The following is a 27619-nucleotide window of genomic DNA, read 5'->3' on the forward strand; positions in this document are numbered from 1 at the left end:
GCAGACCAAAAAAAAAAAAAAAAAAAGATAAAGCCAGATCATTTCCAACCTGCAGCTGTGTGTCGACATCTACCAGGGCAGCAAAATATGCTGAGCGAGCCCTAAATTTTTCATGAAATGTTGCATTACAGTGTGGGTGAACTGTGAAAGATTACACTGTGATTACCAGGCAGGGGTGAGCGCTAATGTTCTGAAGTTGCGGTTTCCACATAAATTCAGAGATTTGAGGAATGATTTCACCTGTACGAGAACGAAGCAACAAGGTGGTTTACATTCAGTGTTTTTCTTATAGTGCATGAAAAATTGAAATAATTGGGTTTATTTTGAGATCCTCTGATATACAATTACAGCTGGCAATAGTCTTGTATTCTTTATCATACTTCCTTTGTGGAGGAGCTGCGCATTAACAGTGAAAGACTTTTTTTCTCCCCCCCTCTGCCCCCCAGCTGTTGATTGCTTGTGCTACTGGATTTCTTTTCTTTTAGTGGTCTAAGATCTCACAGAAAACACAGCACCCTCATTTTAGGTCACACTTCCCTGGGTTTGTTTGGGTGATAAATATTTTGATTTTGAAAATGTGTAGAAGTGTTATTCAACTTCAAAAAACCTAACAATCTTTCTTGGGAAGTTCCTCCCCCAAATTACCAGTTATGTTATAAAGTGCTATTTTCCTTTTTTCTGAGGGGCTCTTATCTCAGAATAACTGAAGTATCCATGAAATATTCAGCAAAGGTGATTATCAAGGGAAGTCTCCTAAACAAAAATAGACAAGAACGCACCATACCAACTATCAATCTTATCAGATTAAAGTGTGCACCAGGCATGGAACATGAACACATGGAATGGTAGTTAATACCCCTAACAAAGGTCTCACTTTTGCAGTGAGCTCTGTGTGGGCAGATATCTGTGCCTATGCCCCTCTGACTTCTCAGATGAGTTGTCCGATTAAAGGGAATGTGGGACTAGTCACATTAATAGGGACAACAATCATTCATGTGTGAATGATTTTTACAATACCTGGAAAAGGCTGCATCCTGTAAGGTGCTCAGTGCCTCCTGGCGTATTGTAGGCTCAAGTCCCTGAGAAATGCCAGTATCTGTTTTAATAAGAGACCCAAAGATACTAATCAGAATGAGGGCCCTATTGTGCTAAACACTGTACAGATACATATGAAGACAGGGTCTCTGCCCTGAGGAGTTTACTCTCTAAGAGGTCAAGTGACAATGGCATGTAGCTGATCTGCGACTGCTAGCAACAAATATCTCCAACAACCAGTGGTGGAACACTAAATGGGGAAGGCTCTTTGTTACTACAGGAAATTCTTTCCCAGGTGTCTGGCTGATGGGTCTTGCCCACATGCTCGGGGTTTAACTGGTTGCCATGTTTGACGGTCAGGAGGGAGTTTTCCCCCAGGTCGGATTAGCAGGGACCCTGGGGTTTTTCACCTTCCTCTGCAGAATGGGATATGGGTCACTTGCAGGTTTAAACTAGTGTAAATGGTGGATTCTCTGTAACTTGAAGTCTTTAAATCATAATTAGAGGACTTCAGTAACTCAGCCAGAGGTTATGGGTCAATTATAGTAGTGGGTGGGTGAGGTTCTGTGGCCTGCAGTGTGCAGGAGGTCAAACTAGATGGTCATGATGGCCCCTTCTGTCCTTAAGTTCTATGAGACATATAAAGGGTGAGGGAAAGGATTACAATTCACAGTCTATTATGGTTAACCTTATTTGTGGAGGCAGGTCTTGAGTCCTTATCCCTATGAAATGCCCTCTGAAATCCATGGGGCCCTTAGAAGAAGCACATGCCTAAGGGTTATTGTTTTACTCAATGAGCCGAGAGATGACCCCAACCAAACCTCCACATATTCAAACACTGAATTTTGAGAGAAGTTTCAGTCTGGATCCAAACTTCTAACCTGGTCCCTATCTCTAAAAGGGGTTGAAGCAAAATACTAGATCCAAACACTCACTCTGAACTTTAGGAAACATCACATCCAGAACTGGTATTTGTGGTTTGGGCCTGTCTTTAAAAGAAAGTACAACAAGATTCCTTGTGGCAGGAAATGTGTGTTACATTGTTTCAACAAGTTCTTTTCTTTTCAGTGCTGGAAATACAAAGGCCAGTTAATTTATGTCCCTAGTTAGTATTAATTTGCAAGATTATGTTGTGTTCAGGTTTATACACATTCATTGCCACTGTTTTCATTCTGGGGACTGTCTCTCACTATTTAGTTGTACAGTTCCTAACACAAAGGGATCCTGATCTTGGTTGTGGCCTCTTGGGTACCACTGTAATACAAAATACATACACAAATAATATGCATGGAGAATTAAAAAATAGCCAACATCTTTTGCAGAACAACCCAGCCTAATCCCCTAAATAATCATGTGTTATCTGGGACAGAGGTATCAAACTCATTTGGAGAAAAGGGCTGAATTCCACTTCTAGTTATGGCCTGTTGGCCAGAGGATAAATTTAGGACCCTGTACAACCCCTTCCATCCAGAGGAGAATGCCCACTGTCAATGGGAGGTTTGCACAAAGATGAAGGAAAAAATCTGGCGTTTATGTAGTAACATGTGGTTACTATTATTTATTAAGGGCTTTATTGTCAGTATCAGTGGGAAAATATGCTCCCTCCCTTTGAGCCATGGGTATTTCTTCCCTTTGATTTTCTTCCTTCCCCATCCTGTTTTCTCTGAATCTCTTATTTGTCCTTGTGTCTCTCTGTTCTTCCTTTTGCATTTCCTTCCCTGCACAGAAATTCTCAGTTACCACCCAGATGGGCTTCCACGTGCAGTTTCCCATTCCATCAGCTAAAATGATCAGATGTTCAGTAGTTAATGTTGACATTAAAATGTGATCATTTTAGGTAACACTTAAATGACATTAAAAGGGGACAGAGGAGTTTTTACCTTTCTGAGACATTGTTTGGGGCTGGCTGAGTCTCAGAGGACAACGTGGCATTGGTTTATCTTTACTTTGCATTTGGAAGCTTTTCTTCACAGCCATGAAGTCTAGAAACTCACTTTTTTAAATGAAAGTTGAGATTCTGCACAATTTGAATATGTCAGATGGGACACAGGGAGGCCAGACCTAGCACACAGACCAGATGTTTGGCTCGGCTGGTGAAGGACTTCCATCTCTAGTACATGTTTGAAAGCAACATTTTGTAGCAATTTTTTGTCAAAGAATTTGGCCCTGATATGTATCTTGTGTAATACTCTAAGAGCCAGAGCCTTGACTGGAATGAATTGACATAGCAGTCAATGGAGCTATGTTGATTTGCGCTGGCTGAGGTTCTGGCCTCTTGATTATACACCAAAACCTCCAGGAGGACTTTTGGGAGAACAAGGAATGCAGGATCTAGTATGCTGTAGAAGCAATAGAGTATAAATTGATGTTTTTGGACTGTTTTGGTTAACAGCATGTGAAAGAAACAGAGGGGTGAGGAGGGCAAGTCAGACAGCAGTAACTTTACTTTGAGAAGGAAAGTGCAGTGATTCCCAGTAATTCCTAGATATGGATTAGGATAAATCTGTAAGTGCTTAAGAGTCTGCACTGGCTTTTTTTTCTGGAAGTTCTGCAATGCAAAGCTTGTTCAGAATCTCTGATGAACTATTCTGTACAACTCCCAGTTTATTTTGTAGTCTGAGAACCAAAAGTATAATTGGGAAAATAAATTAAAAAAATAAGACATTTTCCTGTTTATCAACAGAAAAAATCAGCCAGCATAAATTGGCCCTTTTTGAGAGAGACTTTGAAAACAGAGACTTTAAGATTTGTTCAGGATCACACACTGATTATTCAATATGAAATTTGACTTTCTGATGAAGGAGACACCTTATATTATGTGGATGAAAGCAATTGCACAGAATTACTAAAGTGATTACTAGGCACCAGTTACAATGTTTAAGTTATCATTCATATGTAACTGTGCTTTTCTTGGGTTTTGAACTGGGAAAAATCCTCTAATGATTTTTTTCTTAGACAAGGCAAATAGTGCTGCAGTCCCTAATTAGCATTTTGGAATAAAATCAAGACTCTCATCATTTGTTTTAATCTCTTCTGTAGAAGAACAACAATAATAGAAAATGTCAATCAATCCTTTTTCAAGTACAAAAAGACTAATCTAAAAATACATGGTCTGCATGTAAGGAGCTGGGTTGTGGTATAATGTTGACAATGTCCTTTCTTTTACAAGTCTTCTCTTAAATAAAACTAAAGATTTTCTTCAAAAACTATGATTTACAAATGTATGTCGAATATTGTAGACTCCATGTCCCCTTATTCTTTTATGACAGCTTCAGGAAATAGTCCTTTTCAGTCTAGTGTTGTATGGTCACTGATTTTCAAGTGGTCATTCAAGGAATGAGTATTGATTGGTCTTTTTGGTAGGTCTTCCAGTACTCACTCTGTCTAATTTCTGACTGAAAAAAAGGCCGATGTCTGCCTACTGTGTCCAGTGTTTAAATTACTGATGATTCTCATCTTTCAAGTATTGAAAGGATAACAGTTCAAATGGTAAAGCAGTTCTATATGCTCTGAAATGCCATCTCTCTGCAGTGGAACAGAAAGGGCTGGATTCTCAGCCAGTGTAAACTAGCATAGCTTCATTGAAGTCAATTAACACTGGCTGAAGATCTGGCTCTAAGAAAGCTTTTTACATTTGGGTTAGACCTGATGTTACTGGCATATTGCAGGATAATGCTCAGAGAAAATGGCTGATGAATCTCACTATTCTAGAACACGTGGAACAGGATCAGACAATATTATCTGTTTTATACTTAGCATATACTCAGCTCACTCACCAATGGGTTACACTGAACTGAGGCAAGCTTCCTTAGAATGCTGAATTGTGGTGATCCATGCCCACAGAAGCCACCTGTTCAACCTTTTAAAGATGAGACTTGTCTTGCTCAGAATCCGGTGCAGTGGCTGGAATTCAGTCATATTGGTCTCAGAATGCTTCTTTTCAAGTCAGCTTTTGAAGAGATTTTAGTTTTAGTTGCATGGTAATACTTGTATTACTCCAAGGGCCTTGAAGCATTTTACAAACACTGAGACTCATCTCACCACTGAGACAGAGTTTTATATATGGATAAACTGATGAGCAAAGAAGTTAAGTGATGTGCAAATGTCACAGAGCAAGTTATTATTTATCAAGAACCAAGAGAATGAATCAAGGTGTCCTGATTCAGTCCCATGGTCTAGCCAGTATAAAATACTCCCACTACAGTTGCTGCTGAAAACATCAGGTTGTACACTTAACATGATTAAATATAGGTTTATACCTTATGGTAGCTTAACTCAGTGTATGTTTGTGTGTGTTTGCGCGCCCACGCATTCACACACCTTGGTCAAATTTACTGAGAATTCAATGAAACCTGAATATCATAAGTGTCATAATAACCAACAAAAGCTAGGAAAAATATGGTAGATGTTTTGTCCTTAAATGACAGGTTTGCATTAAACTAAAACAGAGTATTCTTATGGAGTGTGTTATATATACACAGTGATACACTGGAATGACTTCTTAGCTCCTCAGAGTATACCATGTAGGTAGTTGTTTCCAAGTTATTTATACAATCTATGGTACCTCTTGTGGTATCTAATATGGATGGTACCTCAAGGGAGTGGTATAGTCTAGTTATACGAATGTAAGATTGGCAGTCAGAAAGTCCTAAATTCTAATGCTGGCTCAGTGTTGACTTACTTTGAGTACTTGAGGCTAAGTGATTATGTGTCTCATCCAGTGTCAATCTCTTTAAAATGGGAATACCTCACAGTGGTGTCATGAGGATTAATTAATTTCTATAGACTCTGGAGGATGAAAATGCTAATTATTTATTTGGCCCCAGTAAAAGAACTGTGAAGCAACGTTCTGCAAGGAGGGTACCTCTGAATTGCATTTATGAATCATTATATCTGTGTCTACTCTAAGTTCCTAATAGTTGTTAGAAATACCATGGTGGAATATTCTCTCAGTAGAATATTTTGACCTCCTCACCTGCCACTCAAAAGGAAATATATAAACTTTAGGCTCAGACCTGAAAAACCTAATTATAAGTAGGAATCATCCTCACCATTAATCCGCTGCCAGCTATTAGGCCTGCTAGGTTTGCTGCTCAGCAGTAAATAGGACACAATTCTGCAGTGGCCTCTGTGGGATTAAGTGGATGACCTCACAGGTCATTTGTAGCTCTAATATCTATGATTGTATAATTATTTAACTATATAGGCAAATTATAATTGTGCTCATACTTTAGACCACCGCATCAGCAAGAGAAGTGTTATACATATTGTAAATTCTTTCTGCTTCTCCAGCCATGCCACAAAGTTGTTAAGCACTCTTATATCACTCCTCACATAATGAATCTAAACCCAAAGCATTTACATTATTGATATGTAATTTTTGTTAACTGAATATCTTCTTCTCTTAAAAAGTTTATACATAAAAAAATCTGCATAACTTTCCTAAACACATTAGGCCATAGCTATATTTAATATGTGTCTTAAATTTTCATGCTGCATTTAAGTCAGCCTAGTTTAATATGTAGATTCCAATAGCGTGTGAAAATGTCAGCAGAGTTCAAAATGCTAAATGCTGTTACACACCATGAATGTGATGCTCTCTTGACTGAAAGTCTGTGGTTTATACTCACTATTGGGAAAACCTACAAGTACCAACATTGTATCACTATTTGGACTCTTCTTTACAATATTTATGGGGAATAACTCTGCTATGTTGTAATGCTGCCCTGTGTTATATTTAAGGTGTAGTTATCTCTGGGACTACAGAGAAGGTGTTGGGAATTGGGGGAGGGCCTGTTGCCTGTTTGAGGCAATGCTGAAACGGGATGTAAAATTGCATGCGGATGGTGGAAATGAGTGCTAGGGATGTTCCACAGGTCTGGACTGTTGGTTAAGAATCCGATTTGAACCAATGAATCTTTAGCAGGTCACTTGTTGCTGATTTAGAGCCCAACTCTTCATTGGCTTACACCTGCTGGGGCCAGCGGGGTCCAGAGTTATGGAAGCAAGCACAGAATTTAGCCCAGTATCTTCTTTTTCCCCATCACTGCACAAATTGTCATCTCCTGATTGTGTGTTACTAAACCTATGAAAGGTCTTCGTAACATCCATCTTTATACACATAATTGATCCTTGATGGACACGCTCATTTAATAGTGTCATTCTTAACAAAACTGTAGGTGTATCAGAAGGTTTTATAAAAGCAAGACAAAAAATGGTTTTGTTTGGAAGAAGAGTAAATCTCAATAGGAGCACTGACTTCTCTGCATATGGTAGTGACTGCTAAATCATAAAAAGGGTAATTGTCCAAATACAATATGGTATAGTGGTCATGTGTTGACCTGACAGTGTCTGTTGCAGCACAAGGGTGCTGGCATATAACATTGCTCTATTTGCCTAAAAGGGAGTAGAAAATGGGGTCCTGGTTCATGATTGGAGAGGATAGGTGCTACAATAATGCAACTAATAAGTTATTATAATAATTATGGTGATGAACTGTAATTTCTTTGGACCTGATTCTCCTCTCACACTGATATAAAACAGAAGTGAGTCCATTGACATCAGTGGAGTTACCTTGGTCTGAAATTGGTGCAAGATCATTAGCTGACTCTGTGACTTTTTTAATGTTTGTGATAAAGCATGGCTTTTGGTTTTAACTACTGTAAATTCTCATGCGAGATTTGATTGACTTCTTGAAACTTCCAAATGGCTTGTAGTACTTTGTATCGGGTTTGCAGTACTGTACACTTCCTGCAGGTTTGATTCATGTCAGGATAGACTCAGCCCCTGTTATGTCCAAAGTAGGTGAAACCACATGCATCCGACGAAGTGAGCTGTAGCTCACGAAAGCTTATGCTCAAATAAATTTGTTAGTCTCTAAGGTGCCACAAGTACTCCTTTTCTTTTCACTGCATGAGGTACTTTGGAAGAGACCTGTCAAACTGAGGTCCTCTCAGTGTCCTGTATATATTAGAGATCTCATGGCACGGTTCATAAAAAGGGATTTGTCTCATTGCCCTTAGCTAAGAATACCATCCCACAGACACAGCTATGCAGCATAAAGCATACTGTATATTGTATGCTGCCTATGTTTATGTAGTGTTCAATGCTGCTCTTTTTGACAGAGGTGGCAGTTTTGCCATTGGGCCAATAATCTGTAAAGTGCTTTGAGATGGAAGATGCTATAATGCTATATCAATGCTATATATATATATATATATATATATATATATATATATATATATATATATATATATATATATATATATATATGGAAAATAAAGCTGCAAAAGCAAGGAAATGCTGAATTAAGGCAGTTTCAGCATTCTGAATTCACACTGCTATTGCCTACTTTGGCAACCCATGGTACTGTATGTTTTCCAAGGTTAGTTTTTCTGCTATTGCTTCTTATTAAAAAAGAAAGAAATCAATGAAAACTCAACAGTTAATCAGACTCAATAGCACGTTTTTAGCCTGAACATTCTAGAACTTTCATTTTCAAAATAATACTAGAAGGGGGCAGCTTGGTTCATGTTAAATACTCATTCACTGTAAATTCTATCAAAATAAAGCGAAGGTTACTGTAGAGTATGGCAAAAAAGGAACATCTAATGCCATGGTATAGGCCTCAGTCCTGGAATGAACTGCATCCAGACAGACCTCAGTGCCTGTGTAGAGCTCACTGCAGCATCAGGGCCCATTTTGGCTGCTGAAGTCTTCAGAAATGGCTTAACAGATAAAAAATCATTTTGTGGCTTGATGGTAAGTGTGGCCTAGTAGATAGCGCACTGGACTGGGACACAGGAGATCTATCTTCTAGTCCCAGCTCTGCCACTGGCCTGTGGATTACTTTGAGCTAGTCATGTCACCGTCCTCTGCCTCAGTTTCTCTATCTGTAAAATGGTGGAAATGATACTGACCTTCCTCCATAAAGCACTTTCTGACCTAATGTTAGCTATTATCATTATTATTATTCACTATCATGCAAAGAGACCAGGGTTAGGGTGCAGTCCTGGTCTCTTGCACTGTAAATCAGGAACGCTGTGGAGAGAATACACTGGGCAAGCACAGGTGAGAGAGCCTTGCTGAGCTGCATCCCTTCTGGATGGACTATAAAGAGAGTCGTGTCCAGCCCTCTTCAGACACTAGGATTGGCACCAGCAATGATTTGCCCGAATGTTCTGTGAGCATTGGAAGGGGGAGCTCTCATAAATTGCATTAAAAGGTAAGTGATAGGAAGAGTGGGACATGGAGGAGTCAACCGGGGTGTGTGTATGTGACATGCTCCCAAAATATTAAAATACAACGTTGGGGATTTTAGTGGAGATGGAGAAATGGATATTTGCTGCTGTAATAATAAAAAAAAATACTGGGCATTACCGTGTGTAAGAGATGGCCATGAACCCAAAGAAGTGAGGACGTTTGGAATCATATCAGCTACAGGAACCCTAAACAAGCTTTTTTATACTTCCCAGTTACAGCACATGCGGTACACAGGAGGTCAAAGAGCTGTGTATGCCATATATGCTGTAAGGCAGGGATACTGCGTGGCTGAGAAAGTTGTGCGTTTCTCAGTGCTGACTTGCTGTGCTTTCTGTGTCTGTCAGAATTTCAGTGCTATTTTAACAGAGCTTTTGTGTGTAGGTTTCTTCTGTTGTCTACAGTATAGTGACAGTACATATCAAATATGTGTTCTTAGGACTTGATTCTGCATTGACATAAATGAGAGCAGAATCTGGACCATAATTTTGGCTCTTTCCAACTATATTCCCCCAGAATCCAAACAAGGCTTTGTCTATATTAAGGATTATCTGCCTTCACCTAGAATTTAGCAAATCAAATGGAAAAAAATCATATCCCCTTTAACCTCAAAATGGCTAAATCAATCTATACAATTTTAAAAAAAGCATCCAGGCTAATAACTTGTATGCCAAGCTTCAGCCTGATGTAAATGATCTATAGCAACTCCTTGAAAATAGAACTCATCAAGAGAAATGCTGACAAATCCTAACTGTTGCATGTTAGAAGCAAGACTATAATATTAGTGTGATTACTGACAGATGTGAGCATTCCTCAGTGGGCAACATAAAGAATTTCAGTATATTGAACTCTCAAAGATTTATTCACCCAAATAACGGGCTTTCAGAATAGAATCACTCATACCCAGAACACTCCTTTCAGCAATTCTTGTAAATAGCCTCTTCAATGTGCCATTCCATTTTGTATGCAAAATACATAGAATAAAATATTAAGGCCAAGATAGGTGCTTCATGACTGAAAACTTGCATGTATTTCTGGTAAGTCTAGTGTACTTTACAGTAACTTTTTCACATCATTAAATTTGTGGAAATTCCACTCTGTTGTATAGGAACTGATTTCCCAGTTCATAGGTTTCATTCTCTTGTGTAAATCACGAAAGATTACTTGGCTGAGCAGCTCTCCATTGTAATGGATCTGACCAGCACTGTTTAGACAACCAAGTCTACTTTTTCCCCCTTTAGGTCTTAGGCTTTATCTTGGTATTCAGGCTTTTGAATTCTTATTAAGAAAAATGTGCGTTATCTTTCAACCTTCCATGAGTATGATACCATAGTAGCAACATTTAGATCAAAGTGGCAGCATAAGGAGAAGATGCACCTTTTCCAGAGTCTTGGTTTCTCACAAATACCAGATTTATGAGAGACTTTGGGGTCTGTGGATATCAGCTAATGGCATTTTTAGAAATCCATTGGACTTTCTGCTTTGGCAGAATGCCATTTTCTGTCTTGGCTCCGCTTCAAATGTCCAGACATAATTAAAATTTTAAGGCTTTCCTTAAATTTATCTGAACCCTATGCTTAACTGTTTGTTAACCCACAGGCTATCTTAGCTGGTGAAAGGCTTAGCTGCAGCTTCCCTTTTGTGAATCTTTTGCTGCTATTTTCCTCCACTGATAGTGACTGTAGACCACAATTCTCTTTGCTCCATATTAGTGCTCTCCTAAGTTTCTTTCAAGTGGTTTAGACAGTTCTGTTGTGACATGAGATACCCCTGTTCCTTAGGACCTTCCCATTCCTTCTCTGTTACTGGAAATTCTAACAAAGGTCATGTTTGTTTGCTTGCTTGCTTTCCTGTAGTGCTTCTTCACACACATTGAAAAAACATACCTTTAAAAAAAATCTGTACTTTTCATCCCCCAAAATAGTTTTTTTATTTTTCCCTTTTGACAAAACTGAAAAATGTAGTAATTTAGTCTTATTTGTAGAGGGGTTCCTTTTTGGTTGATCATTCCCCCTCCCCTTACTTTCTCTTCCTCCCCCTGCCCTGTCAGTGGCAGAAAAGGGGGATTTGGAAGACAGAAAAAATGAAGCATTTACTGAAAAATTTCAAATACCCGAAAAATCGTTTTTTCCAAACCTGTGAAAGAAAAACGACTTTGACATTTTCAAAATTTTTCCTGTTTAAATTTTTCCATTTGTGACCAGTTCTCTAAGCCAGGAGTTGCACCCCCCTGGGGATTCACAAACAGCTTTCAGGGGGTCATGACAACCCTCCCTTTCTTTATAGCTAGATGGGAATGGGGATCGCAAAACTTTTTTCTGTTGTAACACGGGGCCATGGCATGGAAAAGGTTGAGAACCACTCCTCACAAGTTTCTTTCTAGATTAATTTTTATTGTCTTAAACAACAGATAAAATATACTCTGTAAGGATGAAATACAATACAATTATAAACTAAATTTATATGAATATGTAACAGTATTTTTGTTTTATGCAAATCAGATAGAAACCTTAAACTATAAACACTCTAAAAATACAATCTTGCAAAATTCCACTCAGGATTTTTGTTGTTGCTGTTGTGTTGTTTTTGTGGAGGATGAATGATGATGATGGATGGGAGAATAGTTTTTGTGAATGGAGTAGTGAAGTTTTATGGCAGTTTTGGAAGGATGAATATAAAACACAATATTTTTACAATTGAGGTTGTATCAAATGTAACCTTTAATAGACTGTAACATTTCAATGCCTCCTATACCTTCATATATTGAAAGTTTTCACAAAAGGTCTGTCAAACTCAGGCCTAGTGTGGTCTAGTGGAGAGGGCTGCACTGGGAGTCAGGAGACCCAAGTTCTTTTCCCAGCTTTGCCAATGAGCTGCTGCATGATGTAGGACAAGTCACTTCACCTTCTTGTGTGGCCATGTCTACACTACAAAAGTACTCCGATTTTAGAGAAGTCTATTTTTGGGAACAGATAGTATAAAGTTGAGTGCATGCGCCCACGCTAAGCACATTAATTCGGCGGTGTGCATCCACAGTACCGTGGCAAGCGTTGACATTCTGAGCGGTGCACTGTGGGTAGCTATCCCACAGTTCCCACAGTCCCCGCTGCCCATTGGAATTCTGGGCTGAGCTCCCAATGCCTGATGGGGCCAAAAATTTGTTGCGGGTGGTTATGGGTAAATGTCGTCAGTCAACCCTCCCTCCCTCCGTGAAAGCAACAGCGGACAATCATTTCATGCCCTTTTCCATGGATTGCCTGAGCAGATGTCATAGTACGGCAAGCATGGAGCCCATTTAGCTCACCGCAGCAGTTATGACCATTGTAAACACCTCGCGCATTATCCTGCATTTTATGCAGAACCCGCACCTGAAAAACCAGGCGAGGAGGCAATGGCAGCACGGTGATGAGGACATGAACACAGATTTCTCTAAAACTGCGGTCCCCAGCAATTTGGAGATCATGGTGTTACTGGGGCAGGCTCATGCCGTGGAACGCTGATTCTGGGTCCAAGAAACAAGCACAGAGTGGTGGGACCACATAGCGTTGCAGGTTGGGGATGATTTATCTGAGATTGCCTTTGGGACGGAGGAGGGAGGCTTAAAACATTTGCCGCTGCTGGAGTTAAAAAAGGGAGTGAAGTATTTAAAAAGATACATTTTAGAGAACAATGGCTATACTCTTTCACGGTGAACAACATTATTCACATTACATTGCACATGTGATTTTGGTACAAGGTCGCATTTTGCATCTTATATTGAGTGCCTGCGGCTTTGGTGTTAGAGATCACACACACAGTGCCAGGCAACAGAATTCAGCTTGCAGGTGGTCATGGTAAGCCATAGTCTTTCGGCTTCTGCAACCTTCATAACAGCAGTGCCCTCCTCTCCCATACCAAGCAAAACACGTTGATTTGGCCATTTAGGGCTGCGGTTTTCCTGTTAACGTGCCGCAGCAGAAACCAAAGTAAGCCCCCGCATCCAATTCTCTGGGATGATCACTTTACCCCTCACCCCACCATGTGGCTGGTATCAGGGAAGATCCCTTCTAGCCAAACGCGAACAGCTCAGCGCCAATGGCTTCCCCACTCCCACTGCGTGGCTAACTGTGGGGAGGATTTCTTTTCAGCCACAGGCAAACAGCCCAGTAGGAACGGCCACCTCTGAATGTCCCCTTAATTAAATTCCCCTATTTCAACCAGGTTACCATGAACGATATCACTCTCCTGAGGATAACGCAGAGAGATAAAGAACGGATGTTGCTTGAATGCCAGCAAACACCAGGACCATACGCTGCCAGGCTTTGTCATGCAGTGATACCAGATTACTTGCTACTAGCATGATGTGGTAAAGTGTCCTACCATGGAGGATGCTCTCTCCAGAAACCTTCTGCAAAGGCTTTTAGAGTACCTCCAGGAGAACTGTCCCTGGAGGATTTCCGCTCCATCGCCAGACACGTTAACAGACTTTTCCAGTAGCCGTACTGGCCACGAATGCATCCCAAGTCCTCAGGGCTACTTAATCATTAAAAAACGCTTGCTTTTATAACATGTAGTATATTTAAAAAGGTACTCTCACCAGAGGTCCCTTCTTCGGCTTGGTTGGGTTGGGAGGATATTTCAGTCAGGGTGATAAAAAGATCCTGGCTGTCAGGGAGAAAGGTGTGCTGTGTGCTCTCCTCAAGCTCATCCTCCTCCTCCTCATCTTCCCTGTCCGCAAAATCCTCAGGCATGGTGGAGAGTACCCATCATTGGAGTCCACGGACAGGGGTGGGGTAGTGGTGGTGGCCCCCCCTAGAATTGCATGCAGCTCGTCGTAGAAGCAGCATGTCTGGGGCTCTGTCCCAGAGCATCTGTTTGATTCTTTGGTTTTCTGGTACTCTTGTCTGAGCTCAAGTTTCACGTGGCACTGTGTTGCGTCCCTGCTGTAGCCTCTGTCCCTCATGGCCTTGGAGATTTTTTTAAATGTTTTGGCATTTCGTCTTTTGGAACGTAGTTCTGATAGCACGGATTCCTCTCCTCATACAACGATCAGATCCAGTACCTCCCATTCGGTCCATGCTGAAGCTCTTTTGCGATTCCAAGACTGCATGGTCACCTGTACTGATGAGCTCTGCATGGTCACCTGTGCTGATGAGCTTGCCTGGCCAAACAGGAAATGAGATTCAAAAGTTCCCGGGGCTTTTCCTGTACACCTGGCCAGTGCATCCGAGTTCAGAGTGCTGCCCAGAGTAGTCACAATGGTGCACTGTGGGATAGCTCCCGGAGGCCAATACCTTCGAATTGCATCCACACTAACCCTAATTCGAAACGGCGATGTTGATTTCAGCGCTAATCCCCTCATTGGGGAGGAGTACAAAAATCAGTTTTAAGAGCCCTTTATGTAGAAAAAAATGGTTTCGTTGTGTGGATGGCTTAATTTGATTTAACGGTGCTAAATCCGACATAAACTCGTAGTGTAGACCAGGCCTGTATGTTTGTAGATCAGGATCGCACTAAGGAACTGTTAGTGCATGGCAGCATGGTCCACAAAAACACTTAGAACATAAGAATGTCAATATTTGATCAGACCAATGGTCCATCTACCCCAGTATCCTGTCTTCTGACAGTGGCCAATGCAGGTGCTTCAGAGGGAATGAACACAATATGGTAATCATCAAGTGATCCATCCCCTGTCCACTTACTGCACAGCAGCTAGTGCAGGGTAGATTTACTTCCCAGCTTGTTGTGAATTAAGTGGACAAGTGGAATTTGTGTGGACAAGTCCCAGATAATAACTGTATAACCTAGAAACTTTATAGGGGAAAAGATCTTGATAAAGATGGATCTGCTGTACCTCTCTCTGTATACTGAGCCATAGTTATTAGTTAGATTACTGCACCAGAGGTACCTAAAGAGATCTGGCCAGCTGGACATCTTTACACTGTGAAGTGTACATTTTTATTCTGTCAAGGTTTTGGTATGTCACTTGGTTCTCAGCCTTGCTGTTCAGCTAGCTCCCTGCCAGAATTCAACCTGATGCTCATTGCCAATCATATCTATAGATGATCATGAATGAGGCTCTGGTTTAGGTCAGCTCTTTTAGTACAACCTTGACAGTAGGTCTGTATTTAAGTTCTCTGTATTATTACGCTGGAGGATAAAACCTGCCCTCTGCAACCTACATGCCAGGCTATGCTTGTGTCAAGGTTCCTTCCCCACTCTGAACTCTAGGGTACAGATGTAGGGACCTGCATGAAAAACGCCCTAAGCTTATTTTTACCAGCTTAGGTTAAAACTTCCCCAAGGTACAAACTATTTTACCTTTTGCCCTTGGACTTTATTGCTGCGACCACCAAGCATCTAACAAATATATAACAGGGAAAGAGCCCGCTTGGAAACGTCTTTCACCCCAAAATCCTCCCAAACCCTACAACCCCTTTCCTGGGGAAGGCTTGATAAAAATCCTCACCAATTTGCATAGGTGAACACAGACCCAAACCCTTGGATCTTAAGAACAATGAAAAAACAATCAGGTTCTTAAAAGAAGAATTTTAATTGAAGAAAAAGTAAAAGAATCACTTCTGTAAAATCAGGATGGTAAATACCTTACAGGGTAATCAGATTCAAAACATAGAGAATCCCTCTAGGCAAAACTTTAAGTTACAAAAGGACACAAAAACAGGAATATACATTCCATTCAGCACAACTTATTTTATCAGCCATTTAAACAAAACAGAATCTAACGCATATCTAACTAGATTGCTTATTAGCCCTTTACAGGAGTTCTGACCTGCATTCCTGCTCTGGTCCTGGCAAAAGCAACACACAGACAGAGAGAACCCTTTGTTTCCTCTCCCCCCCCCCCGGTTGTCTGTAAGATTTATCTGCAGTATCTGTATTGTGGAGAATTTTCTGAAATGACGTTTCTCTCTTTCAAAACAGCCTGTTGTTGCTTCATCATCTCGGCTGAAGGCTTGATTTTGTCAGGCGCTGAGCACTCTTGACTGCCTGATAAATTTAAGATCAATCCCTCAGTTGGTATAGCATCATATTACCCAGCGCCTCTATGTCATGGATTTTTTTTCCCCTGCACTTCTCATAAGAAGTTCCACTGTAAAGAGATTTAGCAAGATATTTATCACTGGATTCTGGTGTGTCAGCCCTTTGCCAGAAATGGATATTACCATACTGCCTTTATATGTTTACCTTGGCAAAGAACAGATCTTTGTCTTGTGATGCAGATTTATTGCTGAATACATCCCAGTCACAGCAACAATATATTTCATGTGTAAAGTTTGTTTTATATCATTGTATTTTAGCTCCAAAAATTTAGTTTGTTTTTTTAATAGAAAATTTCAGATTTTCTGAAAGAGGAAGAGTATTCTGAATCAGCACTGCAATGAAAGAGAAAGCTAATAACTGTCACCCATTTGCTACAGACATTTCTTCTGCTGAATGTCTACCAAAAATAAAGAAAAAAATAATTTAAAAAAATACTTTGGCCATTGCCCAGTTATGCTTCTTGAGCCCAATCCTGCAACCCTTACTTATGGGAGTAATACTTACTACTGTAAAGAGTCCCATAGAAGTCAGTGGTATTGCTCACATGAATAAAGACTGTTTGTTTAAGGTGTGTAGGATCGGGCCCTTTACTTATAAATATAAGTAAAGTCAATGGGACTGAAAAGCATATTGACCTAATGGTTGATCCTTGTTTGGACATTTCAGGGATGGTCTTTTCATAATGCACAGTGGAATCCTGTTGTTATAAAGACTGATTTGGGCAACTCCCATTGGGATTATTGTACCCAAATAATTACTACATCCGGCTCCATGACCAAACTCAAATACACCATACTTGTTGACTCTGAGCACCTGGTAATATGCAGTTAATGTACTGCCTTTTTATTTGAGGATCTTAGGTTACGTCTACAGTGCAGATGGGAACCTGCCTCCGAGCCCAGGTAGACAGACTTGTGTTAGTTCTGCTTGAGCTAGCACTGGATAGCAGTGTGCACATAGCAGCAAAGGCGGCAGCTCGGGCTAACCACTGGAGCTCAGACTTAGGGGGTCAGATGGGGTTGGACTTAGGCAGCGAGTCTTAGCCGCCAACTCTGCTGCAATATCCCTATTTTTAGTGCACTGGCTCAAGCTAGCGTTAGTCTGTTTACGCAGACTACATCATCTGTGCCCTGCCCCCAGCTAGTCCTTCACACCCATGCTCCCACTTTGGGGAACACTTGTGTAGATTTATATCATGTGATGCTTCCTCACCTTTTTTCCATGTTTAATGAGCAATTAAATAGTTAACAATGGTGATATTTAAGGTATCACCATTGGCATCTGAGTTAGCATAAAAAGGAATAGGACAGTCCATACCTCAGAATGTGTTTCAGGCTCTGCAAATTCAGGTAGATGTCTTTGCTTCAGTTACATTCAGGTCACATTTTGAAGGTTTCCTTCACAACAGTAATAGGTAGAGGCTTACTCTTTTTAAAAAATGAAAGATCAGACTCTGGAGAATAATTGATAAGTCTGGTTGTGCCCTCCCAGCGGGGCATGTCTCCCATTTTGGGAAACACTTCAGTAGGGCAAACCACGTAGGAAACAACTCAGCCTAGTATATGAACCTATTTAGTGCTGAATAGACACTAAGAGCTGCTTTACTTTATGTCAGGGACTGCCCCTCTAGCTGACTGGCCCCATTGGCCATGCGAAAACCAGGAAAAAATGTGTGTTTTAATTTTAGTGAACATGTGTTAAAATCCTAGTGTAGACAAGCAAGTTGTAGTTTTAACAAGTGTCAACTGGTCAAGGTGAAGTACACCTAGGATTTCAGCCAGGATTTTATATGGGTTTATTACCATGTTAAAAACATACCTTTTCCTAGTGAAGGCAAAGCCCACCTCAGGACGGTCACGCAGATTGCTTAATACTGACTGAAATGAGCACAGCTCATATGCAGAGCAGAATCCAAGCTATAAGTCACACATTAGTTAAAATAACATGTAGAGTCCTCTATTGAAGCCTGTAGAGTTGTAAGCAGTGCAGGCTGATTACAGCCAGATTTATTTTTTATCCTCTTCCCCTTTTTTCTTAAAAACAAACAAACAGAACCACTAGGAAATTAAATTAAAAATAAATAACATAAATATAGTGTTGAGCTTGCAGGATTAAATTTGCAGAAGTCAGGAAATTCCGAAAAGCAAGGTTGCATTGGCAATGGCAACTCAGGCACGTCGCATACATGTAGCATTTTCCATTCAGCTTTCCCTTGTTAACTGTAACATAACTTTTTTTTAGCATACCATAAAATATGCAGAATATGTCATATGAGTAAGTGCACATTGCTGGATCAAAGACACTCAGAGCAGAAGTGCCAAGTCATATGTCGGTTGCTGGGGCACAGCGGTAAATATACATGTGTTCCTAAAAAAGTAAATAAATGCTTAAATCCTGAATAAATTACCAGTGTAAAAGGTACTGGTCTGCAGACCCTGGGCCAAATGTAGATCTCCTTTAGACTGGGGTGAATGTGATTTCATTGGAATAACTCCAGATTTACAGCAAAGTAGATGAGAGCAGAATTTAGCTCAATGTCATCCAAACTCACTATTTTAAAAAAAAATTTATTTTTCCATGCTGTTTCCCTTCCAAATACATATGTTGTCCAACCAATGCCATCTGTGGAAGAGTGAAACCAGTGATTCTATTTATTCCCAGGAAAAAAATGCTTGAAGAACATCAAAAGAAATGATAAATTCCAAAGTTAAAGTTTACTCCCAACTTTTTTATTTGTTTATAATTCCCATGAAATTGCTGCTTTGATGCACAAATTATTATTTCACAGAGCCTTCTTTCTTTGGCTTTGAGAGCTATGTGTGACTCCTTTTGTGATGTGAAATACTGACCACGTGGGAATGAGTTTTCTCATTACACTCATGATTAAGTCCACTGAAGGTCTCACTGGTAATTTTGCTCCTACTCTATATGACAAACATCAGTCTAATACTATCATTACATGTGTAAATTGAATTCAGTATTCATTTCTCTGTACAAATCTGTACAAACATCACGTAGTTCCATTACAACCCCGTTCTTAGAATTTGTATGCAAGAATGAGAGTTTTTCTGTCTTCTAAATGGAGTGTTTAATAAAGACCAGTGTGCTCAGGGCTTTATATCAGAGGGAAAATTTGTAACCCAGAGAACTTCATGATGTAAAAACCCAAGCACAGAAACAAACTGTACAGAAAAAAATACAGTGAGTCAGACCGTAATCTGCCTTTGCATGAATGCATGGGACCGGAAGGTGTGCAAGGGAAGATCACAACAGCAGTCTCTGAGAATGCTCAGTCCTGCCTCCTTCCAGAGAACGCATCACCCAGATAGGGGTGGGAGGAGGTGGGGCCATGCCCCATTTCCCACTACACTGGCCCATGGACCCAAGCTGATGCACTGTTGGGAGTAATATGCACCACTCCTGTGGATGGTGTAGAGCGATCATTTCCCTCCCCCTGCACACCAAGTAGCCTTGGGAGAGATCATCCCATTAAGTGATTGTCCATTAAGCTCCATTAAGCTTTGTGCCTGATTATGCAATTGTATATATATAGGAGAACTTAGTCCAGTCGGAAGGTGCTGACTTGACGTCCATGGGGCCTGAAGTCTCCCCTTGACCAACAGAACAAGCACAGCAAAGGCAGCCACAGTACAAATCCCCCAGACCGCCCTGTCCGTGCGTTTCAGTGTAACACGGAAGGACCGCTGCTGCTAGCGGTGACTTTTGTGTTAATACAGTCTTCGGCTTTTATCATAACCCTGCAAAAACAGTATTGACTGTGCCGATAATTTTCAGTATGTGGCTACTTGTCCGTTGGGGACTGTATTGAACAGTATGATTTTTTGTCCCTAGAGACTTGGCCTGGATTTAAAATGGTGACCAGGAAAGCCAAAGCTGTGAATTGGATTGCCAGTCCCTGCAGCTATCCAGTACTCACTATATCTGTAATATTTTCTATATCTTCCAGGGTTTTTTAACAACATATATATGCCCATTACATTTAGCCACTGTAATTCCCTCTGCTAAAGTGCACCACAGTCTCAGTATATAAGGTGTTAGTGTCGTTTACATCACACATTATTTGTTGTATGTGTGATATACACTTTGCTTTGTCTCCTAAAATTCCAGCTCATGCTTAGTTAAAGCACTTTATATATTCAGACCTACGTTTTCTGTTTAGCGTTTGTTTTGATTAGTAATTCATTTTATCTTTAAAACAAAACGGAAAAGCACTGTCTATAAGTCTATAAAGTCATATCCTGACATCAGAGGATCTTCTGAATGTGCCTGCCATACTGTTTCAAGGTACAGTGGAGTGATTTAAAAACGAACAAACAAAAAAGCCTATTGGAATAATTATTAAGGAAATCTCTAGTTTGTTGTTTGGGCAGCTGAAAAAGTCAGTGTGTAACTTCTGGTAGCCCTTCCCGACCAACAAAGTGGGGGCACAACTAGTTTCACTTGGGAAAGATATGAAATATTCAGAAACTCATGTTATTCCGTTGGGAGGCCAGGGACAGATTAAGTGGAGGACTTTCCCGTTGAAAATAGTTGTTAACCGTGAATCAGATAACTCCAGTTGTTAATCATAGTAGATGTAGAATGCTTAATTATGCTGGCTTGCTAGAGATGGATAGGGTGATCATTTGTGCCCAGAATAATGCCACTGTGGGGATTTGTTGGAACACACTTTAATTTTTTTTGATGAACCTTTCTTAAAAATAATTTTAAATAATTATTAGATTACGTTCTAGGGATTTTCTGATTACACTGTGGAACGTTTTTTAACATAGGTCATAGAAATCCATTTTAACTGTGAACCTTGACACTTCTTTGGACATTTATCTGGCCACACTTGACATATCGGGATTTAAACCAGACCTATAGATTAAAAGAATTAGGGCCTGATCCTGAAAGGTGCTGTGCACCCTCAGCTCCCAATGAAGTAAGTAAGAATTGGGGGCACACTGCACCTCTCAGCATTGAGCACTAGGTGGCTAATATGAGTACCCAAGGGTTGTCTTAACTAGCTCTCCCAGGCTCTGTGGTGTTGCTTGATTACAGTCAATCCCACAACTTTCAAATAAAGTAAAGCAAATGTAAATACTGGTTTCTATTTATAGGCTGAGCTACTGTACAGATTCAAATAAAACAAAACGATTCATTCTCTGCAGCTTCCGTAATGGCCTTCTCTTTTTGCCTCAAGCACTGCACTGGGGTAGTAAGATAAGCTTTCTTTTAAGAGATGTTTTCCAGTATATTGTATTATCTGTGTGCAGAAGCAGTTTCTAGTCCTCTTTGCAGCTTGCTAGGCTCCTCTGCTGACACACCCTGAATTCAGGTATTGGAATCCTACATAAAGATACAAACTCTGCTGGTTCATGCTGGGAGGTGGCTCTAGTTACCTCCCAAACAGCATGTAAAAAGAGTGGAGTGTCTTTCTGAGGCAGCCACAGCTTGAAGACAGAAGCTTAAAATGAGCTTTGCTTTGTTATTTTAGTTACTGATAAAGCCACACCCCTGGAAGTGGGTATATGTATATACTCTTTTTGGAGCGGGAAGGGAAATGTATATGCTTAAACTGCTGTGGATGTGCTCTGGCATATCTGGGACGGTAACAGTAATTATTAACGATACTATGCAATTTTATGTAGCCTCCACCTGAGCATCTCAAAGCACTTTACAAATATTAAGAAATGTAACTTCACAGTAATAGAGGGAACCATCCAGAAGTGTGGTCTCCTGTATTCTTTGCAGAAATTCTCACCTTGGATCAAGTTAGCAGATCTTGATTCAGCCATATGGTACGTAGGCATCACCAAGATGAACACAGTGTAGACATCTACCTAGGGCATCTATACAGTGCCATAGTCTACATTAAAGGGGTGTAAATTCTAGTGCAGGCAAGTGTGTTGTACACTAACTGGCCCACGTGGACCCTGCTGGCATGCACTAAAAGTTCCCTAGTACAAGTTAATGTAGCCCTGTTGCAAACAGTACTCTGCAAGTAGGCTGCAAGAGATAACTGCTCCAAGATATGTGCATCCATTGATACAATTTATACATGGTTTTATTTTTAAAAATTCCCCAAAGAATGCTGCTGCTCTGGAAGCTCAATGCATGACCAGATTTCTTGGTGAGGAGAAAAAGAGTGATTTCATGCATCTGGGAGAGATGGGGAATTAGTCTGTCCCATCAGGATTATTAATAATACACCGGTAATGGATGCCAAAAAAAACCCGGACTGTATTTTCTTCAACAAACAAATGAACAAACAAATAGAAAACAGGCTAAGCTGCCTTTAGATAGCAAGTAAACATCACAGTCATGAACAAATTTACTCCTGGGTGTTGGAAGTATGATACTGTAGGAGCTTGTGAAGTAGGTAGAATTTGTTTTATCTAACACCAATTTTCTGAGGCCTTGTGCTACAGCAGAACCTACAATTCATCCTTTAAACTATCTTTGAGCTTCCAGTGGTTCCAGTATTTTACAGTGGAGTTATAAGAATGATTTACTGTTAGATACTAACAGGGGTGAAAGTAACTTAAAGGACTTACCAGTATGCCAGAGTCCTGAGCAGGGGACAGGGCCTCAACATTGAGATTTAAATCCCCAGGCCCTTTACATTGAGATTTAAAAGGCCTGGGACTCCCGGCCGCCGTCTCCACCCCAGGGCTCCGGCAGCAGGGCTCTGGCGACGATTTAAAGAGCCAGGGGCTCCACTGCAGTAGCAGCGGCCAGGAGCCCTGGGCCCTTTAAATCGCTGCCAGAGCCCCGGGGGCTCCCGGATGGCGCTGCTATCCTGGGGCTCCAGAAGCAGGGCTCTGGCAGCAATTTAAAAGGCCCGGAGCTCTGGCCACTGCTACCGCAGGGAGAAAACTTTTGCAATATCCATAAAACTTTCCTTTTGTGCAAACTTTAAAAATGATATCTAGCTGTTTTGTTTAAAATCACGTTCACCATTTTAAAGCTATGAGAGTCCAGAAGATAAGGAGATTCAAGACTTCAAATTATTTTTGTACTATTCCTCTAATTTAAAAATAGCCCACTTCCATGAGAAACCTCAAGGCACAAGAGTTGAAATTCTGATTTGAATCACTTCATGAATGTGATCCTGTGCACTCATGAGTGCTCCTTGAGAACAAGCACATGAGACTATTTGTAATTTTCTAACCCAAACCAATCCTGAAATACAATAGGACAAAAACAGCAAGAACAATTGGGTGAAAGACAGACCCATTCATTCTTCTAAGTCAAGGAACTTGTTTGATGGCTTGTTGGATTTATTTTGAATTTTCCACAAACGTTCTCCTGACCTTAGAATAAGCAATACCTAGACTGAGAGGAGCCTTCCCTTCCCCACACCCTTACAGATTTAGGATTAGGAGGGAGAGGGAATCAAGATTGGGGCTTAGAATATAAAGTGTCTTACAACCATGACTACAGAACCATTGATATGACTCTGGGGCTATGTCTATATTGGACACCACTGGTGGTGGCATGTAAGGTACATGTAGCTACTCGCTGCAGTGACCAACAATACTATGGTGTGTAGCTACAAGTGGCTGTGAAAGGCTCTGACAGGGAGAAAGCAATAGGGAAAGGCTGGGCAGCAGGGAGCTGCCAGAGCCTTTCCCCGCTGCCTCCCCCTGCTTGAGCCTTTCCCCGCTGCCAAAGTCTGTCGTGCGGTAGGAAAGACTCCAGCAGTGGGACGCTGCACTGCTAAAAATAGCAGTATAAACGGGGGAGGCACTGCTTGGGCACATTGAGTGCCATGTAGGGTATATACCCTGGGGTTCAGGTGCGTCTGTACACACCTAAGCAATGCCTCACTTTCTGCACTGCTATTTATACCTATGCTAGGGGGCGCACAGTGTATGTACTGTATGCTCGCTGAAAGGAGTGTGCAGTGTAGACATACCCTAATCCTCCAACGTGCAATGACTGTAATTGTGCACTGTTCCCCTCTGTGTAAGACAAGAGTGCTAAAATAACCAGCACCGTACATGCCAATCTATAGAATGGCAAAGAGAAGTTACATATGCTGACTTTGAATCTCTAGTAAATCTTTAGGTGAGTCTGTTTGGGCTCAGATTGTGCCAGGCCTCCATTCAGGCGTACAAATGAGGCAGAGGACACGATGAGCCTTCTCCATTCTCCCCGTCCCACCCATGTTCCCTGGGCAGAGGCCCGGAATATTCCCTCCCGGCACCAAAGTGGCGGAGGGGAAGTGGGGCCGTAGCATTTGCCCCCTCTCATGCACCTCCCAGAGCTTTCTGGAGGCACAAAGTGGAGCATTCTGCACTCTTCTCAGGGCTACAGAAATGGGCATACTCCCCTTGTGGGCCGGGGGTCTCTGTGTGGCTCCCCTAAGACTCAAGCCAATGCCTACCATGCACAGTCTGACCCCTGAAGAGCTTTATTACACTGTAACAAGCTTAACGACTTTCGTATTTCCTCAGTGAAGCATCAGACTCTGAAGCATTCCACTCCTCCACTAGATTTCGAATGTAATTGTGATCTAAGATTCAGCAAGCCATGCAAAGTATGTGTTTAGATTGTAAAGGACCCTTCCAATCTAACCTGCAAAAACCCTTTGCAGGGGCAGTTACTCAGTGAGAACCATGCTATTTTGTATGCTGGAGAAATTAACTTTGCATCCTGCTTTGAAAGAAAAGCTGCGGCTCAGGTGGGACTCATGTCATACAGGGCTCTCTGGGGCCTTTGTGAAAAATGTATTGTTTCCCTGTGTATAAAAAGGGTGAAATATGAGAACAGTCGTATATTCCCATTCTGTAATAAAGAGTGAGTATTTCGTATTATCAAAGGAAAAATGAGTCCAGGAAGACAAAGCAAACCAGCTAGATTTGTCAAAGGCTGTCTGCTCTTCAGGAAGTTTGAGAATTAAGGGCTAGTTAAGATGCCAGTGAGCAGAACTTGCTATCTCTGCTGAAATGGCTGTTCCAGAGCAAGTCATGACAAGGGTCTGAGTGTCTGACTAAAGTGGCGATCGGACCAGTATAATCACAGTACAACCAAAGGTGTCCGGAGTGTGGGCAATGAAGTCCCAAACTGTAGCCCAGGACTGCCCTCCTGCTCTAACTGCAGGGGAAGGACGAAACTGACAAAGTACAGGTTTTCATTGCCAGTGCAGGAAATCAGTTTCAATTTATCTGTGAATAGGCATACAAGTACAGGCAAATTGTGGTTGTGTACATTTGATTTTGAGAAACTTCTTGTGTATATTTATATGCAAATTGGCAAGAGCTGTGGGCTCTTGGCAAACTGCCAATGTGGCTCCCAACATATCAAAATTTAGGCACTGTGTTTGTCTGCATAAGGGGTTGGATGGCAACTGCAATCAGGTTTTGAGATTTGCTCAAGAAAAGCTCACTCATGACAAGAGAGCCAGAACAATAAGCAGAAATGGTGTAACTAATAATTCTTCTTGTAATTTCCAGCTATTACAGAAGATACAGGCAACTGGATTATCTAGAAAACGAGGGAGAGAAACTGGAGCCATTCGGTTTGGTGAGACATCTAATTTTTTTCTCACTAATCACCTTACAGTTTACATAGTGTTATAGATCACTGGTCTCTGAGACTCTTGACTCCACATTCATGTCATCCTCTCCTGCTAATTACTTATTGTCATTTGTTTTTTACAAAGCTATCCATTTAGAGATTGATTTTCAGTCATGCTGAACACCTACTATGTCTGCTGACTTCTGTTGTAGATGGTGCTCAGCACATCCGATAATAAGAACTCGGGGTATGTCTATGCTGGGAAAGTCCATCCTGTTAGAAAACACGTTAGTTAACACAATGTTGAACATGACATAGCCCATAGTGTGGACAAGGACAATCATGTTTAAGAATGTTAGCTGGTCTTGGTTAACCATAAGTGTGGTTGGTTGTGGGGGGACCCTAACGTTTACCAAGGCCAGTTGACATGTTTTAAAATACAATTATCCTTGTCCACACTAAGGGCGAAATTTTAAAATTTTCAAAAGCGTCTAAATTCTGTATTCAAAAGTGACCCACGGCACCTAATTGCCTCAAGTCACTGTTGAGAATGGCACTTAGGCTCCTAAATCACTTTTGAAATTTGTACCTTAAGTCACGTTTAAAATCAAGTCAATTAACAAGTGTTCTAACATGATGTATTTTCCCAGTGTAGACATATCCTTAGTGTGCACACACAGCCTGAATTTGCATGCACAAGTGAATAGGATGATTGCTGGTCTAATTATCCCATTAAGTCCTACAAATGAGAGATGTAGGAATGTTGTATGGCCCTTGATATATCAATGTGATAAACAAGTAGCCCAATGATAGAGAAATCTGCTAATAATAATAATTCCTTTATTATTATCTCTATCCCATTGCCATGCCATTTATTTTTCATTTTACTGCCCTGTTAGACCATCAGTGTTCTCCTGATGTTTTCCAACATCAAATTCCCACATCTTGAATACTGTGTACAGATGGGGTCGCCCCATCTCAAAAAAGATATATTGGAATTAGAAAAGGTTCAGAAAAGGGCAACAAAAATGACAAGGGGTATGGAACAGCCCTGAGCTATCTCTGCACTTTTGTAATAGCTGGCAGACGCTTCATAGGCTAACGTGGAGAGGCTCTTTGATCCCTTTCCGCCTTGTGTGCTCATGTAAGGACTGGCCACAATCTGGCCCTAAGCTTTTAAATCCTAAGAGACATGTTCTATAAGAAATGAGAAGTCCCTTTTTCCTTTTTTTAGTGGGGTGTGGAGGAGACTACCAGCTTAAACAGTTCCAGTCACTTTACAAACCACAACTCCACCAGGAAAAATTAACTTTTAATACTGCTGATTTCTGTCGGACTCCGCAAAATGATCAGTCTTGGCCCTCTCCCCATTGTAAATGTGCAACAGCAGGAGACAGTGCTAGAATCAGTTTTACATCTTTTTAGCTTAGGCATTTTGTGATATGTCCATTGCCACAACAAGTTAAGTACACTTGATGGGACACATTATTTTGCTACAGATATGCACTCTCTATGCCATTATCTAAATCACTAATGAAGATATTGAACAGAACCAGACCCAGGACCAATTATTGCGGCACCCCTTTGATATGCTCTTCCAGCTTGACAGTGAACCACTGATAACTACTCTCTGGGAACAGTTTTCCAACCAGTTTTGCATCCACCTTAAAGTAGCTCCATCTAGGTTGTATTTCCCTAATTTGTTTATGAAAAGGTCATGCAAGACAGTATCAAAACCCTTACTAAAGTTAAGATA

General features: G+C 40.9%; 1 protein-coding gene across 4 annotated transcripts in view; it reads left to right on the forward strand.

The window, feature by feature from the left end:
- SPATS2L (spermatogenesis associated serine rich 2 like) overlaps window positions 1-27619 on the forward strand; it is a 146268-nt gene that overhangs the window by 851 nt on the left and 117798 nt on the right. For all 4 annotated transcript variants that reach the window (XM_073306331.2, XM_073306330.2, XM_073306332.2 and 1 more), the window contains exon 2: window positions 25800-25869. The gene's annotated coding sequence lies outside the window, so the exon portion shown is untranslated. The remainder of the gene's footprint in view (window positions 1-25799; window positions 25870-27619) is intronic.

This window comes from Lepidochelys kempii, chromosome 11, assembly GCF_965140285.1.
Source record: "Lepidochelys kempii isolate rLepKem1 chromosome 11, rLepKem1.hap1, whole genome shotgun sequence".
NCBI classification, from domain to species: domain Eukaryota; kingdom Metazoa; phylum Chordata; order Testudines; family Cheloniidae; genus Lepidochelys; species Lepidochelys kempii.